Source organism: Chinchilla lanigera, unplaced genomic scaffold, assembly GCF_000276665.1.
Source record: "Chinchilla lanigera isolate Chin_1 unplaced genomic scaffold, ChiLan1.0 scaffold00010, whole genome shotgun sequence".
In the NCBI taxonomy this organism is placed as follows: Eukaryota; Metazoa; Chordata; class Mammalia; order Rodentia; family Chinchillidae; genus Chinchilla; species Chinchilla lanigera.
The window spans coordinates 2669836-2688362 of record NW_004955411.1 but is presented as its reverse complement, the minus strand read 5'-3'; the positions used below and the strand labels follow the sequence as shown (position 1 = coordinate 2688362).

The window sequence follows — 18527 nt, the reverse complement described above, 5'->3', positions numbered from 1 at the left end:
GTGTAGTCGCTAGGGGTAAGGCTTTGGTGTGCAAAGCAAACACGGCACCCAGATTCTACAGGTGAAAGTGACCTTGGGGAGCAGAAGAGGAGCGAGAGTGCCACGGCTTTTTGAGAGTTCCAGGAGCCAGGAAGCTGGCCACCCCCGCTCCGCGCATTTATCCGTGGCAGTAGCCAGCAGGTGGAGTCCTCAGGTGACCGGCTATGGAGCAGTTACCTGAGATCCCCCTCACAACACGTAGAGGTGGGTGTGGGTCTGCTGGGTCTTTTGTCAGGGTAGTGTTGAGGGTTGGGCTTTGGTGCCAGCCAGACCTAGACTTGACTCTGGCCCTGCCCATAGCAGCTTACAACCTCCAGTGAGTTTTTAACCCCCTGACCGCTCAGGGTCCTTGTCTGCAAAGGGCACATGATGGGAGCTTTGTTTATAGAACGTGAGATGATAGAGGCAAAGCGCTGGCCTCCACGCTGGGCAAGCCACAGGCGTGGCACGTGATTCATCTTACAGTTGTCCAGTACACACCACTGAACCAGCAGCGCTGTTCTTGTCCAGCTGGTCTTCAGCGCACACCTCGTTGTGTCCCCTTGTCTTAATCAGAGACTCATTTCACTGTGTCCCACTTCGTGCTTCTCAGTGACCCGTGTATCTACGTATGTTCAGTCCCGGTCCTCGACTGTGCACAGATTTCCCCCTTGCTCTGACCAGCAAGAGTAAAGTCATCTCTTGGCTCCACCCCAGGTCTTCTTCCTTCACTGCGTCTCTTCAGGTTTCTTTGGCTCCCAAGGGTTCCTCCCTTTGGGGAACTCCCGGATGGTTTCTTGCAGCCGCCTGTCATTTGCATCCGTGTGCTCAGCCCCTGATGTGTGACAGCTTCTGTCATACAGAGCGCAGAGGTTATAAGAGGAACTCAGAGAAGGGCGGATGGATGAGCTGACACAGGGCACCCACTGAAGCACAAGCCAAGTTCAGGAACAGTTCAGGGTTAGAGAGATCTGCAATTCAGGACATGTGATTTAGCAAGGGCAAACTGACTCGGGAGAGATTAAAGCAGAAGGCTGGATATGGAGACGTCCCAGGAAATGCAAGCGGCTCCTGCACATTTCAGCTAGTGACTAGATGTCAATATAGGAGTTACGTTTCTTAGCGATGCTTCTTGGCACCCATGACGTTTAAAAACTCTAGTCCGTGCTGGGTGTGTTGAGGCATGCCTGTGACCTCAGTACTGGGGGTGGCAGCTGAGGCAGGAGGATTGCGGTGAGTTTGAGGCCAGCCCGGACTATCCAGTGAGTTCAAGTCCAGTCTGAATTGCATAGTGAGACCTTGTCTCAAGAAACAACAAAACAAAACAAAACAAAAACCAGGAAAAAAAACCCTCTAGCTCATAAATTTTGTGTGATGAATGAAATCTTGACAACTCTCTCCTAGTGATTATTTGTGCAATAGAAGGGCTCTGGATAGAAATTGTATGTCAGCCCATTTCTGGAAAAACTTATCATCCTTGAATGCACAGAAAATCTTCCTGTTTATACATACTCTAAAGGAATGCTTCCGCCAAGAGACAGGTATATTTATTATCTATTGCTATATAAAAATTAATCCCAAATTTAGCACTTAAGATGACAACAGCGGCATTTATTAGCGCCTTTCCTGTGTTGAGGCCTCTATCCTGGCTCACTTGGGTCCTGGGCTTGGACTTCCTCATGAGGGGCCACCAAGGTGTCAGCAGAGTGTGCACGCTCCCCCCAGGCTCTGCCGGCGAGGGATCATCTGCAAGTTCACACATACAGTGGTTGGCAGAAGGCTTCCCCCTGGCCTTGGGGGCCTCTCCACGGGCCAGCTCACAGCTTGGACGCTGGACAGAGAGAAAGCGAGGAACAAACGGCAAGACGGAAGTCACACTGCTTTCCCCCGGTCCCAGAAGTGGTGTCCCATCACTCTGCAGCCACTCGCTAGATCCAGCACACGTGACGGGGAGAGACTGCTCCAAGACTGTGGACTGGCAAGGTCCCTCCTGCTGGTCGCTGGAGAAGCTGCCTCCACAGGAGGAGAAAAAGGAAAAGAATTATCACAAGAGCCTGGACCTTTGACTGGGACATTTCTCTATGTGGAGGTGAGAAGTTCCTAATTCATGTTTCATCCATTTTTTGGATCCTCAAAGAGATGATCTATTTAGTCACTTGGAATTTACCTCACCTCACATTCATTCATAGAATTATAGCTTACACGAGGGAGTGCCAAGGAAGAGAAGATCAAAAGGGAGAAGAACTAGAATTAACATTTCTTCCTCTTCTACGACTTTTCCGGTGGCATTGGAAGCTGAGCCCAGGGGCCTCAGACATGCTACGCAAGCACTCTACCCTGAGCTACACACTCGCACCCTTTTTTCTTATAAAACAGTTTTAACATACAGAAAAGGTAGAGAAATACATATCGAACTGCCAAGTACTCATTACCCAGAAGAAGCAATTCTAGCATTTGTTGAACACCTGGGCAAATAACTGTATAAAATAATTCTGAAATGTTATGTTTACTTAATATTCTCAACAACCTTGTAAAGTGAATATTATCTTTGTAAGAAGAGGAAGAGAGACCCAAGCTAGGTGGACTGGTTGGAATCGCCATGTGATGTCTTCCACCAGGCCGGGATACAGGCACAGGCTTTTATCAGATGTGGACTGGATGCCGATGCCGTGCTTTGGATTTCCCAGCCTGCAGGATCAAAGCCAAATATTTTATTTTTTATAAATTGTATAGTCTTGGGTATTCTGTGATAGCAACAGAAAGTGGACTAAGATAGCAGCCAAGTTATCAGACCAAAGAAAAGTCACATCAAAGTAGTGGAGCCAGCCAGGGATATAGCTCAGTGACACAGCACCTGCCCCGTAAGCATGAAATTGTGAGTTCAATTCCTAGTACTTAAAAAAAAAAAAAAAAAGTAGCAGAGCCAAAGCTAAGCAAGTAATTAGGTAACCAGCTGTGAGTGTTACAACTCAAAGAGAACTATGTACTGGGTGACCAGCACAAGTTCCAGAAGAGGAACAAAGGCCAGCTGTTTTCAGCTCAGTGCGTGTGGCTCTAAGCAGCGGTGTCAGGGTTGCATGGCATGTGCTCGGCAGAAAGCTCTAAACGAGGCAGGATCTGGGAAAGGGAAAGACGCCGCTAGGATCATATCCTTCCCAGCGGGTAGCATCAACATTTCTTAATTTTGAATAATGTATGCAGGGCTTCTCAAGGTGAGAAAGAGGAATGGGCATCTTGAGGCTCCAGGTATAATTTTAGAAAGAAAATTCCCTATATTGGGAGTGTTATGACTTATTATTATACTTCAGTTATAGAATGCGAGTCTTCACTTGGAGAGGACATGAGAAAAACTAAGTTGATGGTCTTGGGAAGAGTGAAACCCATGACCGGAGGGCCATTTGGTTGTCTCCCCTTTCCAAAGCCACAGTCTGCAGTAGCTCAGAAGTCAGGGCCCTATTAAAAGTCCAGGTGTTTGCTTACAGATAGTACAGGTGTGGTGCCAGAGCACTGTCGTGGGGTGAGTACTACAATAAAGCAAGCCACGTGAATTCTCAGTGCATATGAAAGTTATGTTTATGCATACTATAGTCTGTTAAATGTGCAATAGTATTACGCCTAAAAAGTGTACACAACTTAATTAAAATGCTTTATTGCTGGAAAATGCCAGTGATCATAAGTCTTTGACAAGTGATGATCATTTTGCTTGTGGAGGATCTTGCACTGATTTTTTTTTTTCCCAGTACCAGGAACCGAACTCATGACCTTGCGCTTGCCAGGCGGGCACTGTGCCGCTGAGCTAAATCCCCAGCCCCTTGCACTGATGTTGAGGGCTGCTGCCCACCGAGCTGACCCATCAGGAGGCACTCAGGCAGCTATCGCCTTACCAAATGTGTTTCTTTTTTTTTTTTTTAGGTGTGTGCTACCCATGCCCAGCTTCATTTTTTTGGAGGGGGGGGGGGAAAGGTGGCTGAATTTCCCAGGCTGGATTTGAATTTGGAGTCCTCCTGATATAGGGGAAAGGAACTCCCAGCCTGCTAGATGTCTGGTACAAGTTCGTGTTCCCTAAAATCAAAGAATGGATTTTAGGAACCACAGAAGTTAACAGCACAATATGTTTATTGGGGGAAAGAAAGCTTCTGTCCGAGAGAGACAGAAGGGGTCCCGAGTGGTTTGCTCCCAAATGTGTTTCTTAAATAATGATCAAGAGGGGCTGGGGATTTAGCTCATCGGCACAGCGCCTGCCTGGCAAGTGCAAGGTTGATTGATTCCTGGTACCAGAAGAAAAACAAGAACAAACAAACAAAAAAAAGAGTCAGAGTTATTCTTTAGCCATGGGCTGTAGAATGAATGCTGTGTTGGTGGGATAAAAATGACAGGAATTGATGGAGACCGCTATGAAGCAGACCTGAGCAGGACTTAAATTAATCAATTGGTTTTTCATGTTCACTTGTCAATCTGTCCAAGGCCTAGGCTCCTTGTCTGGAAATAGGCAGTGGACTCATAGCAAGTGAACCTCTGTGAGTCACTAATCCCTATTAAAACCTATAGTGGTGGATGAAGCCAGAAAGCCTCAGAGGATAAGACAAGATCACAGCCAAGGATACCTGGATGCAATCTCTATTAGATAAAGACCAGAGCCTCAGGCCTCTCGCTCCTGGATGGATTAATTTAATACCTTACTTGGAGAAGTGCCTGAGTGGTTCTGCCCTTCTGAGCACTCCCGTCCCTTCTTCTGATAACTAAATAGATACAGTCACCCAGAGAAGATCTTGGTCTTAGCCCTGAGAGAATCTCGAATTCTGTGAGAGGGCTCGGTCCTCCTGGAGCCCTGAAATCATTCCACTTGCCTCTTTTTATTTAGCTTTCACCATACACTCATTCGGGAGATTGCGGACCTGATCAGCTGGAGATAACTAAGGGATATTATTAACTGTCTTAGTTACTTTTCTCTTGTTCCTGAGACCAAATACCCAATGCCCAAAATTAAGGAATGAAAGGTTTATTTATCTTGCAGTTCGTGGAGGTTTCAGTCCATAATCAGCTGGCTCCAAGGCAGGGTGGGCAGGGCACAGGGGCAGCACTGCAAGGCGGCACAAGACAGCAAAAGCAGAAAGAGCAAGAAAGGGAGGCGGAAGCATGCCTCTTTTCCTCCCTTATATTGTAGGCAGGCTGCCCCCATCCAGGGGGCGTGCAGCACTCACATAACCTCCATGCCCTCCTCTTGCTCAGGCTCAGGATGAACACAAAGTAAGGACCCTGGCTCCCTGCTGAGTCACACAGTTAACCTTCTAAACTTCTCACATTGACACAATGAACAACATCCCTGGAGCGCTAAGGGCACTCTTCATCCTGGGATGTAGAACTGCTGAGTCACTTAGTCAAGCCTCTGGACGCCTCAAGTTGATACAATGTACCAGCCATAACATTCACCCCATAAGGAATCTCCCTGTACATCTCCATCAGAGCTGGGTGAGCAAGAGCACCCTCAGAGAGTGGTACTGCTTTGGAAGTTTCCTGTTTTTCTGAGCAGTAGGCTTGCAGTTTGCAGTGAATCATGTTTGTAAACAGATGTATTGTCCTCTGGGCTTTGTCATTCCACTCACAGAGCACGGGAGAGCACAGGTTAGTATAATTCCTAAGGGCTCTAGGATTTTCCTAATAATAAATGAGCATTGGCTTCCACTCCAAGTTTACAGCTCCCTTACCCCCAACGCCAGTCCTTTGAAGGTTGTCAGGCAGGCAGTGCTTTCTCCTCTGTAGCCATGAGTGTCCTGGGTAGCATCTTTTTCCATAGAAGACTGTCTGTCCTGGAAGTCTATCGTTCACTGTAGACACATTCATCAATAATCCTAGCTAGACTTTCTGGATAACTTGCTGCTGCTTCTCCATCAGCATTTCTTACTTTATCTCTGACATTGTAGAGAGGGCTTCTTTCTGTATGCCTCATGAACCAGCTTCTGCTAGCTTCGGACTTTTCTTCTGCTGCCCCTCACCTTCCTCAGCCTTCATGAAATTGTAGGGAGTTAGGGTCTCGCTCTGGGTTATACTTTGTCTTAAGGGAATCTCTGCTGGTTGATTTGGGACCAGAATTTCTCCCCCTCAGCAGTACGACTATGTTCTGTCTTATTATTCTTGTGTTCACGGAATGGCATTTCAATTGCTTGCAAGAACTTTTCCTTTGCATTCTCTACTTGGATCACTGGTGCAAGAACCTAGCTTTCAGCTGCTCAGCTTCTGAAATGCTTTCCTACTATCTTAATCATTACTAGTTTTATACTTAAAGGAGAGATATGCAATCCTCCTTCATCGACTGAAGAGGTAGAGGCCACTGCAGGATTGCTTAGTGATGCACTTTCAGCATCGCTACGTGTCAGGAAACAGGGAGGCCATGGAGAGGGAGAGACGGGTGCCGGCTGGGTGGGGAGATGTGTTGACTACATCAGCAGTCACACATGGCACGGTTGTGGGGTCTCACAGCGGTTGAAATAATAGCATCCAGGGTCACTGATCATAGACCCTCAGAGCAGACACAAAATAGCGACAACTGTGAAACACTGAGAGACTTACCGAAATATGACACACGAGGTGAGCACATGCTCTTGAAGGGTGGCGCCAGCAGACTTTGCGATGCAGGCTTGCCATGGACATCCAGTGGGCAACAAAACAGGTGGCAAATGTGCGTAAAGTTCAGGGAAACAAATTACAATAAAACAAGGTGCCTGCATGTACCAGGTGGGTAGTATACATTACAAAAACGCTTGAAGAATAAAAGGTTTAAAGAAGAATAAAAACAACCAAAACCAAGCAGAACAAACAAGCAGGGCACCTGCTCTCAACTCCACAGAGAATCCTGAGCAAGAGTTGGCAGTCACCACGGAGCCCTCTCTGTACGCAGGTGTCCATGTGAGTGTGTAGATACAACTCTTCAGAAATGGGGTCTCATTATAAGGGCTTTTTAAGAGTAAAAAGCATTAAATTTATTTTTACTTGAATGTAACAGGAGAAAAGCAAATGAAGTTAGTAAAATTGTTCCACTTGTAATTAATAATGGTCTCTTCAAATCAAATAATTTTCATTTCCTAAAGATAACTCCAAAGTTTCAGAAAATCCTTTCAGTTTAAAAAATTCCTCATGTTAAATAGCATTTATGAAGCTCCTGCTCTGGAAATGAAGAGCCTCGTAGTCCCTAACTTTCCCGTAGAGCGCTATATTTCTGCGAAATCTAGTTATTTTTATATGATCAAGAGTTACACATTTGCCCTGTTATATAACTGTAATTCTCAGTTTTGCTTTTTCTTTAAATCACAAAATGGGTTTAATGAACAAGCTGTCATTTCCGGATTGTTTCTTTTCACTTAACTTTTGGCTTGCTGGAGTTTGCTGTCGGATGGCTTTTCAAAAAGATCTCATGATGGTTCGATTTCATGAACGCTCACTTTAAAGCCTGTTTCTTGTCTGTATGTTTTAAGTACATTGGTTAGGCACAGAATTACCCTTCCTTCCCTGAGAGCCGCCCGCAAAGAGCTTCACCGGCCTCCAGGCCTTGGCCCTGCCGCTGGGGAGGTGGAGGCCATCCTGGTCCTGCACCCGCCTCCCAGACCTTGCGCTCCTGGGAGATTTTCTTTTTTGGCATCACCAGTTTTCACAAAACTTCCAGTTTACTTTAGGATATGTCTGGGCCTTAAACGCTGTTTATCAAGTTTTCCTGGGAAAGTTGTAGTGCTGTAAGTCATCTCTTTTTTTATATTAAATCTTTCATCATCTTTTCTTTTACGCTTGGCTTTTTTCTTTAAGAATAATAAATTGTTAATAACAGTGAGCTGTTCTTTTTATATTAAATCTCCTTTCTCTGTATTCCTTACTAGAAATAATCTAATAATTTTCATCTTTTTCCGTTTTATCCTGTAATGTCTAAGTTTGCCTTTGAAATACTCACTTATTGCTTCACTCTTGGTTGCCTAGCTGTGATCTTTATCTATGAAAAGACTCGATTATTCCCCCAGACTTGCCTTCTCGCTCAGCCTTGTGTGCTTGCAGTTTTTTATTTTGTTCATTTTCCTTCTTCCTGCTCTCTGACTTCCTGCTGTACTTCTTGGATGTGTCAATCCCTGTTATCTCTTCAGCAGTGGGAGGAAATTCTGATCATGTGTCATAATCCACTCTTGGTTTCTCAAAAACTTAAAGGAAAGCATTGAGAAAACTTGCCAGGCCGTAGGTGAAGGACCTTCCAAGAAGAAAGAACAGCGAGTGGAACAGACTTGGAAGGAGCAGTGTGGAGCTGTTGCTGACTTGGAAGGGGACCAGGTGGGCCGAGGACCGTGTACACTAGACAGAGCTGGAGAGGTCGGGCTGTGCAAGGCCCTCAGGGGATGGAGGCTGCATTGTGCTCGTGGTGCCCTGGGTGAAGGCAGGGCAGGGCGGGGGAAGCAAGCAGTGGCCACATCATTTGACATTGTTTGTTCAAAAGGATATGCAGACGTGAAATATGTCCCAATACGTGCCTAAGAGAAAAAGCACATGATAAATTAGCATGCATTTCTATCGCATTTTGTTTAAAAGTAATCATATTCAAGATGTACAGCAGCATGTGCTACTCTGAAAATATTTATGGAACAGTAATAATATTTATGTCTTAGTGATACAGTGAGAGTGGATGTTCTTATTTTTATTCTATCGAGTCTTTGTTTCTTCACACTTTCCAGAAATATTTCTTCTGTTGTACAGTCTGGGGACATGTGTCAGCATTTACATTATCTTGTTAATTTCTCTTTTTCTTTTAATCAATGCATAATAATTGTGCATGTTTATGAGGTACAGTGTGATGATTCAATACAGGTATGTAATGTACAATGATCATACTAGGGCAAGCAGCATTTCAATCTCCTTATTACTTCTGTATGATTGGAGCTGTTAATCCCCTTCCTCTTGTTCTTCATAAAATGTATAATAGTTGATGTAAACTAGAGCCATGTTGGTTTTTTTTTAAATAGAGATTTAAGATGAGGAATGGATTGGAAAGGATGAAGAGTAGACAATGAAAGATTAAATGAGGAATGTTTACGCCTTCTCATATTAGACACAATGGCAGAATAGGGGCGGTATTAAAAGTAGAAGGCAGGCCGGGCATGGTGGCACACACCTGTAATCCCAGCACTTGAGAGACTGAGACAGGAGGATCGTTGGGAGTTCAAGACCAGCCTGGACTACAAAGTGAGCTCAAGGCCAGCCTGAACCGCATAGTGAGACCCTGTTTTAAAACGCCAAAAAACAAAACAAAAAACAAAAAACAAACAATAAAAAAACAAAGAGAGCAGAGTACAGAATTTTTTAAATGGAGGAAACTGGATGGACTGAGTATTTTAATCCATATTTTTGCATCCATTGCAATTTGACTTGTAATAGTGAAAATGCTGAAAGAATTCAAATGTCTGTCGACAGAAAAATTTAAATTGTGATAAAGACCCTGAATGAAATACTGCTCCATGATACAAGGAATGATCTATGAATACATGCAATAACAGAAATGAATCTCAAAATAATTGAGTGAAAGAAGTCCAAAAAAGGGTCAGTACTGTAGGCTCTATTTCAATAAAATTTTAGAAAATGTGAGCTAAGCTATTGTGACAGACAGCATGCCAGTGGCTGCCTGGTGGGTATGTGGGTGGCAGGGAAGGGTGGGAGGCATATCTTCTCTCTTGTTCACCTATGAAAGTTGTTATTGGTGAGTTTTGCCTAGTGGAAATGTTTGATTTCTGCATTGTAAACTTTATAGATCTTTTTGTTCATGGTTATTCAATTTTGTATCATAGTTGAGGATTTTCCACTCTTTAAGAATTCTGTCATGATATCTTATAGCACATGCATTAGTCTGTTTTCTGGTGCTATCACAAAACACCTTAGGAGGAATGCTTTATAAGGAAAAGATGTGTACTTAGCTCACAGTCTTGGAGGCTGGAAGTCCAAGACCAGGCAGCTCCATCTGTGTGGCCTGTGGAGCGGGCCTCCTCGGCTGCCTTCCAATACGGTGGACAGCATCCCTGCAGCACGTGTAGGAGACAGGGAGATCACAGAGTGACATGGGAAGCCAGAGAGCAGGTAGCAGCTGTTTTTGCTCTTTTTCATTTTTGTGAGGACTCATTCTGAGACCAGTGTTCATCCCCACCAGAGTGATGCCCACAGTGATCTAGTACTTCCTACCAAGCTGCACCTCTTACAGATGCCATCATGTCCACTGCCACACTGAGACCAACCCTCCAGCACACCCATCGTTCAGGACACACTCGAATTATAGCAGCACATTTACAACTTCATTATTTACACTGACATCTTGGATGCAATTGCAGAGTTTCCTGGTGTAGAGTGGGAGGTGTTGTTACAACTTTAGCTTTATTTTTAGATGGCTAGCACACTTCCCCAAATCACTGATACAGTAAATCTTCTCACCATTGACTTTATTTATTTTTTTTGGTACCAGGAATCAAACTCAGGACCTTGCACTTGCCAGGTAGGCACTTGTACCGCTGAGCTATATTCCTGGCCCTATATATAGAATTTTGGTCTGAATTTCTTTCTTTCTTTCTTTTTTTTTTTTTGTACCAGGAATCTAACTCAGCACCTTGCGCTTGCCAGGCAGGCCCTTGTGCCACTGAGCTATATCCCCGGCCCCTCACCACTGACTTTAGGATCCCATCTTTATCTTTACTAAGTACAAGAAAAGGCTTTAATGTGGAGGTTCTGGAATACATTTGAGCACTGACAAGAATCATCCAGCAGAGAGGGTAGAAGTTGAAAATCGAGGGGAGACACCCCTGAGATTGAGAGAGCACAGGTGAGAGAGCACATTTTAATAGTAGATAAGAAAAGCTGACATTTATTGAGTCATTATTCCCTGCTAGTCAGTGTTCTGAGCACTTTACACAGATGAAGTCATCTAACCCTCTGAGTAAGGGCACTTTCCCACTTACAACACACTGGATTAGAGAACACTGCAACAGGGCGCTGTGTTTCACCATAACTGGATCTCGACAGCAGAAGCTGCAAACAGGTAAATCAGAGTGAACCTGTGCGGCAGACCCTCACTCTCTCTCCCTGAGGGCTCGTTCCCGCCCAGCGTGAGGTGCGGCTTGTGCAGACTCACTGTTCCCTATCCAGGCTGCAGATTCTTATTCTTGATTAACACTTCCCGTGAACTCACCTGCTTCTTTATTTGCGTGACTCTCCTAGTCTCCTTCCTCCATCAGCTTTTTAGCTGGTGTGTGTCTTCCTGTCGAGTAAGTACACAAACTCAGAGCTTGCTTTGCTGATCCCTGTAACGGCACTGGCTTTCTGTTAGCAGCTTTCAACAAACCTGTGATGTAGGCTCGAGAATTATTCCCATCTTACTTTTGAGGAAACAGGGGCCAAGAAGGCTAAAAGACTTGCTCAGGATCAGATTGCGATGTGGTAGCGGTAGGCTTTGAATTTTGGTAGTTTAACTCCATGGGCTTATCCTTCCATGTTGAAATGGTTTGAATGTGTCTAACACAAAATTCGTGTGTCTGGACTCACTCTCCGGCTTCACGGCGATGAGAGGGAGGCCTTGTGGGGAGCTGCCCGGGTGACGCGGGTCCAGCCCTTAGAAGCGGCTTAGTGCCGTTACAGAGGGCTCCACAGAGGGAGTTTGGTCCTTCCGCCTTCCTGTCCTCTGCCTTGCAAGATGGAGCCAGGGCACAGCATGCAGAGCACCATCTTGGAAGCAAAAAGGCAGCCTGCACCAGACCTTGATCTTAGACTTCCTGGCCTCCAAACCGTGGGAAACACTTTTCTATCTTCTCTCTTATCTGTCCGCAGTGCTCTCTTACAGTGGAAGGCAGCGAACAAACATATCCAGGTAGGCAGGACTTCTGTCTTCCTGTTGAGGGAGAGGACTGTGATGAATACAAAGAAACATTCTCAGTTCGTCTGTGTTGCTACAACAAGAACACCAGAGACTGGCCGCTCAAACAACCGCTCATCTCTCACAGCTCAGGAGGCCGGGAGGCCAGGAGCAAGGAGCCAGCAGATTTGGTGTCTGCTTGCTGGTTCAGACTACCACCTTCCCAGCGTCTCCTCGCGCGGCCCAGGGGCAGCGGGAGTCTCTGGGGTCTCGTCCATGAAGTTGCGAGTCCCGCTGTCCACGCCTCATCGTTTCGTGGGGCCGTACCCTCTGTGCCAACATCACCCCGGGCGTTAGGACCTCGACGCGTGACCCGTGACGGCGAGGGCCGCGGGCCTCGGTCTGCGGCGGAGTCAGCCCGCTCAGTCGAGCCACTTCCTCCGGCCTGATCGGCTGCGGCCAGGTGGGTAAGCGCAGTGCCCGCCCACCCTGAGGAAAGCCCGTGGCTGTAAAGCAAGACTCCATCTAGAGAAAGGACAACTGATCAAGGGAGGAGTGACTCAGGAGACACAGAAGCGGGCAGCTGGACACGGAGGATCGAAGGTATCGGGTGGTGTTCTTTGGCCCTGACCCTGGGTTTAGGGTGGATGTGAACCGAAACTGCGCAAGGTGCGGGGCAGGCAGAGGCGTGCGATTCTGTCCGCGCACACTTCGCTCCAGTTGTCTGGGATTCGCAGGTTACCGTCACCGTTTGCTCCCCGGAGTTAGTGTCCTAGACGCCGGTGGTGCTCGGCTGCATTGAGCAATGATCTTTAAGCGGAGGTGGCTCTGCTTAAAATCGTTTCGTAAACCCTGCACCTGTTGGCCAGGGTTCCGGTCGCTGCTCCCGGTGAGCTTCCCATGCTGCCCCGGTTCTGGGTGTGAGAGCAGCGGGCGGGCAACGATCTGAAGAAGGTGTAAGAACACGGATGGGCCGGACGGGAAATATTAAAGATGGATGATGGGGTGGGGTGGGGGTCAGTGACAGAGCGCTCCTCTAGCTTGTGCAGGACCCTGGGTTCAATTCCCAGCGCCGAAAAAAATAAATACAACAAACAAAAACAACAGATGATACACGGATAAAGTTGCATAAGCCTCATTCTTTTTCATAAACATTGCAACAAGCCTGATTGCGGAGTAGGTCCGGGGTTAGAAGATTGCAGTTCTTTCTAAGCCATTTGCATAAAAGCAGGGGGCTTGCTTCTGTCTTTCAGTTCATCTTTGAAGGAGCCGGCTGCCTTCCAGTGCAGGGTTTGTCTAATTGCTGAGCGGAGGAGGAGGTCGCAGTGTCCTTGCTTGTGCTTTCCTCCTTAGGAGAACACTTTCCCTTTGTAATATGACTGCACCCATACCTGTTTTTTTTATTTTAAAAATAAAAGGAGGAAAATATTAACAGACAGAAAACCATTTACAAAACAGCAAAAGAACAGTACAGACAATACAGAGTTACAAACAAACTGGTAGGAAGTTAACAATGCTTGTAGTATTACATATTGATATCTTCAAAGTGGTTTCTCGTGAAAACAGATAGAGACATGCAGTATTGATCAATCAAGGACTCATTGACAGTTTCTTTCAGCAAAGAAATAGAAGACAGTAGAACAACCATGTTAACTATCCTGTATATACATACATATAAAATTTCTCCTTCTTTCCCTTTTCTTTTCCCACATCCCAGTTGCCCTGTACCCTTGAGTGTTTTCCTATCATTTCACAATGTCTATCATACCTCCTAGTTTAAATTAACTCTTCCAGGTTTTACACTAGTGAGACAATGCAGTGCTTGCACGTGCAGGTCTGATTTATTTCACTTATGAGTATGGTCTCTAGGTGTGACCATTTACCTATAAAAGCCTCGAGTTTATCTTTCTTTATAGCTGAGTAATATTCCATTATATAAAAGTACCACAGTTTTCTTATCCAATCCTCGGTGGATGGACATTTGTACACCCATATCTGAAGGCCCCTCTGATTTGTGAAGCTTTTTCCGCCTAATTCCTGCCCACAGTTGACTTTTTCCTTTTTAATGTCTATAGTCCAGACGGTTTGATCCACACCCATGTACATGCCGCCTCATGTTCCACATCAGAGCCTTTCTCCTCACCTGATCCTTTCTCATGCTATGCAGGAACAGAGATCTACGGAACTCACCATCCAACCGGGGTGCTTATTTCTTAATGTGCGGACCGTAGCTTTTACTTCCCTTCCTAATGCCCACGGTTCCTGATACGATTCCATAATACTGTGCTGCCCTTGAAACACTTACTGATTTGACCTCTCATCCTTAGAAAAGATAAGGGCTTCTTGTCAGCTCAGACTGGAAGAGAACTGTAATGACTTTTCTATCTAATTCTCCAGCCCTGAAAACGTCTGCACCCTTGATGTACCAGGAGTGTTATAGCACACTGTTCTCCTGGGTTGAAGACAGAGGTAAACCGCAGCACCTTCATACGGCAGTGCCGTGAACACTGAGCGTGTGGACATCATCTTTGTGGCAGTGCTACACGTAAGATATTCAGGTCTGATGTTACCGAGCCAGGACTGTATAGCAGCCTATCTTTCTCTGAAACACCATTTGTTTTTTCAATCCTAAGTTTAAAACTTAGTATCTGGGATTTCATGGTTGACTAGAGGCAGTGGCGTTGAGGAGACACTCGGAAGACACACACCATAGCCGGGTGTGGTGGCACACACCTGTAATCCCACCACTTGGGAGGCTGAGGCAGGAGGATTGCTGTGAGTTCGAGGCCAGCCTGGACTACAAACTGAGACCCTGTTTCAAAAAAAAAAAGACACACACCAAGAGACATAGAGACCCGGAAATGGGGCAAACAGAGACCCAAATACGGGAGGGCAGCTTGGAGGAGAAGCCAGCCAGGTGAACTCCAGCATCGGAAGTGTTAAGAAGCAGGGCCACCCCTTGCCCAGGTCTGCTGAAGACGCACCTTGGGAAAAGATTGGACACCTGTTGGAGGAGGGAGTGCAGCGGCCACAGCCAGGTGCTGCTGTTAGGGTTTGGGGGTTATTCTCAAGGGGAACAATATCATACAGGACGCATACTCTATAAGATTATTTATAGTAGTCACCCAAAGAATGATAGTGCAGGAAATCTGTCCATACTCTAAGACCAAGAGAAGAGAGTGCAGGAAATCTGTCCGTACACTAAGACCAAGGAAACTAGCTGAGGGCCTGGATCCCACATAAATGTCCTGCGTGAGGCCAGCTGAAGACCTAGAGCTCATAACAATGCCTCCCACGAGTCCAGCTGGAGGCCTAGAGCCCACGACAATATCTCATGCAGGCCTGTTTCACGGATCTGCACTGGGAAGGCCCAAGGACCGTGGTGGAATCTAGGAAGTCTGTGCCGGGGGATGAAGGATCTGTGCTAGCAGGCTGAGGGATCTGCACTGGAGCCAGGAAGTGATGCTCAGAGGAAGCAGAACCACTGAAGTTAGCACAGCCATCCTCAGCAACAGTGAGGTCCCGAGCTCCTGCAGTGGTGAACACAGCCGAGTTCCCATCGGGAAAGCCAATGCAGCAAGCTTCTCCAGGAGACCTGCAGTGCACCACCGTTCTCTCCGGAGCCAGGAACCCATGCTCAAAGTGAGGACCAGAGCTCCCCCAAAGTGAACTGAAGCTATTCTCAGAGCCAACAAGGTCCTGAGCTCCTTGGAGGATGAAAACAGCCAAGTTCATCAGGAAAGCCAGCACGACAAGCTCCTCCAGGAAAACCAGCAGCTCCTTACAGCTTCCACCAGCCCCTGACCCTAACCACAACCCTAACCGTTTCTCAGCTCCCAGCAGCCCTCCTTCTCCTCCAGCTCCGCCTCCTATGCTGCTGGCAGCAGTCCCCAGGTGGGCCTCCCACACCCAGCACCTCCCTGACTGAGCTCAGCTGGGGGTTACAAGTTGTCCAGCAGCTGTCAATCCACTGCACTGGCCCAGTGCCCAGCCCTGCAGGAGCCGGGCAGTGTCCTCGCCCTTCCCGGTGAGAGAGGAAGCTGGCAAGGGAGACACTACAGATCAGAGCACTAAAGCAAGCAAAAGTCAGAGACTCCTTGGGAGGGCGGTGACTGAGCCGGGACTCGCGGGCCCTTGGGAAAAAAGGAGCGAGGGTGCAGTCGGGCACCTGGATCTGGGCCCTGAAGATGGCAGCCCAGTGAGCCACAGAGCTAGGAGCAACTGCGACCAGTGCGGGCCAGCGAAGGCGAGAGACCGCGGGGCAGTGCTGAAGCGGGAGACCCGCACTCAACGCCAGCGAGCTCTGCACGCTGGGGCACCCCGCCTAGGCCGCCTCCGAGGGTGCGGCCAGGGCCTCCCCGGGCAGCTGGAAGTGCTGAGCTGGCGCCGCGGCCTGCGCGGGCTGGGCGGAGGCTCTGTAAGGTGTGGGTGAGGGCGCTGCCCTCTCTCCCAGCACAGTTGAAGGCCCGAGACCGAGGCTAGCCGCGCCAGGGAGCACAGCCCGCCCCACACAGCACCAGCGGCAGGGGCGGTGCAGGCTCAGGGGGCATGGACCCAGCCGCTTCCCTCACAGCTGGCAGGAGGGAACCCGCCGAGCGCCAGGAGAGGCAGCCAAGCCCCGGACTCAGACAGCAGGCTGGCGCTCGGCTCCGCAGCTGCCCCCAGCCAAAGTTTCTCATGCGTGGACGTGGGGACGCGGACACGCGGGTCGGATTCTGGCTGCAGCGCACCTGGGACTGAGGCCTCTTTACTGCGGTGTGTTTGCGTGTGTGTAGTTGCTTTCCCCCTCTTCCTTCTGTTCTTTTTCATTCATATATACGGTGTTTGTAAATGTGAAACGCAGAATAAGAATTAATTAGCTCTTTAGGTTAGATAGTATCTTTCATGGGCACATCAGGTTAACCCACAACAAAAAAACTGGAGCGTGTAGGATTCGAACTCGCTTTCTAGCAGCATGTTAACTGGTCCCAACCTTGTTCCCGCTTCCCTTCGTCTCCAGTTCATACCCGCTCCTCCGCTTCCCTTCTTCCCGGCCTCACAAATAACCTCTCACCCCGTTCCCCTTCCATTCTAGATATAAACTAATATCAACAATCTCTCATCCCTTTCCTTTCTTTCACTTGCTCTTGTCTCTTTCTTTCTTTTTCTCTTTCTTTCTTCCTGAACTATTTTCTTCTCCCTTTTCCTTTCTTTGTTCTCTACATCCCACCCTGTTTGTCATCAGCACTGTATCAGTCTTTCTGTCCCTTGTAAAATTTATCTGGAACCAGTGGAGACCTAGGATAGCCAAAGCAATCCTGAGCAACAAGAGTAAAGCAGGTGGCATTACAATCCAAGAGTTCAGCTGGGCGTGGTGGCACATGCCTGTAATCTCAGAACTTGGGAGGCTGAGGCAGGAGGATCATTGTGAGTCTGAGACCAGACTGGGCTACAAAGTAAGGTCAAGGCCAGCCTGAACTGCATAGCGAGACCCTGTCTCAAAAAAAAAAAAAAAAAAAAAAAAAGGACAATAAAACAAAACCAGAAGTTCAAGTTATATTACAAAGCTACAGTAAGAAAAACAGCATGGTACTGGCATACAAAAAGACACGTTGACCAATGGAAGGTCATAGAGGATGCAGAAACAAACTCAAGACCTTTAGCCATCTGATGTGGACAAAGAGACGAATAACATACGCTGGAAATAAGACAGCCTTTGACAAATGGTTCTGGAAAAACTGGTTATCCCCTTGCAGAAGTCAGAACCTAGAGCTGTATCTCTCATCTTGTATTAAAATCAAATCAAAGTGGATCAAAAACCTAGATATGTGAAGAGGAACATTGAATCTGCTGGAAGATAAAATAGGTAAAACTCTGGAAGACACAGGCATAGGTAAGGACTTTCCAAATAGAACCCCAGTTGCACAGGATAGAGTACAAAGAATCAACAAATGGAATCACATCAAATCTTAAATGCTTCTACACAGCAACAGTGAAGAGACAGCTTGTGTAATGGGGGAAAATTCTAGCAGCTCCTCGGACAGAAGACTAATACCTAGAATATATAAAAAGACTCAAAAATTGAATTCCCTCCCCCAAAAAATCCAGTAAAAATGAATAGACAGTTCTCAAAAGAAGAAGTACAAATGCCCAATAAATACACTACAAATTGTTTGGCATCTTTGGCTGTGAAAGAAATGCAAATCAAAACAATACAGATTCCCGCCTACTCCAGAAAAAATAGCTATCATCAAGCACTCAAAAACAACCAACGTTGGCAAGGCTGTAGGGAGAAAGGACCCTTCTGCACCGTTGGAAGTAATGTGAACTGGTGCAACTAGTATAAAAGTCAGCATAAAGCTTTCTCAGAAAACTAAAAATAGAAATTTCACTTGACCTTGTTATACTTGTTCCGGGTATCTTCTCCAAAGAGTTGAAGTCATCCTATCACAGGGACACACGCATCCTCACGTTCATAGCCTCACAGGTCACTCTAGCTAAATCTTGGAAATGGCTCGTATATCCTTCCACAGGTGAAGGGTGTCATGGTTTACATCCAGATGCCCCCTCAAGCCTCACACGCTCCCAGGTGGGGCTTTTGGGAGTGGCTGGATCCTGGGTGTGTGATACTGGATCAGTCCACTGTTTGGTTTGGGACAGTTGTGGGTGGGGATGG

At 46.9% G+C, this 18527-nt stretch overlaps 1 long non-coding RNA gene across 3 annotated transcripts; it reads right to left on the bottom strand.

The window, feature by feature from the left end:
- Positions 1-1301: 1301 nt before the first annotated feature.
- On the bottom strand, positions 1302-11300 carry LOC106147846. Of its 3 annotated transcripts, XR_001232843.1 has the most exons (4): positions 11213-11300; positions 9959-10055; positions 2546-2706; positions 1302-2027 (listed from the first exon to the last, which is right to left on the bottom strand). It is a non-coding gene; the product is annotated as an uncharacterized LOC106147846 (long non-coding RNA). The 3 variants fall into 3 exon arrangements; XR_001232842.1 differs by having other exon boundaries at positions 1302-2706; positions 9950-10055; XR_001232841.1 differs by having other exon boundaries at positions 1302-2706.
- Between the last annotated feature and the right edge of the window lie 7227 nt (positions 11301-18527).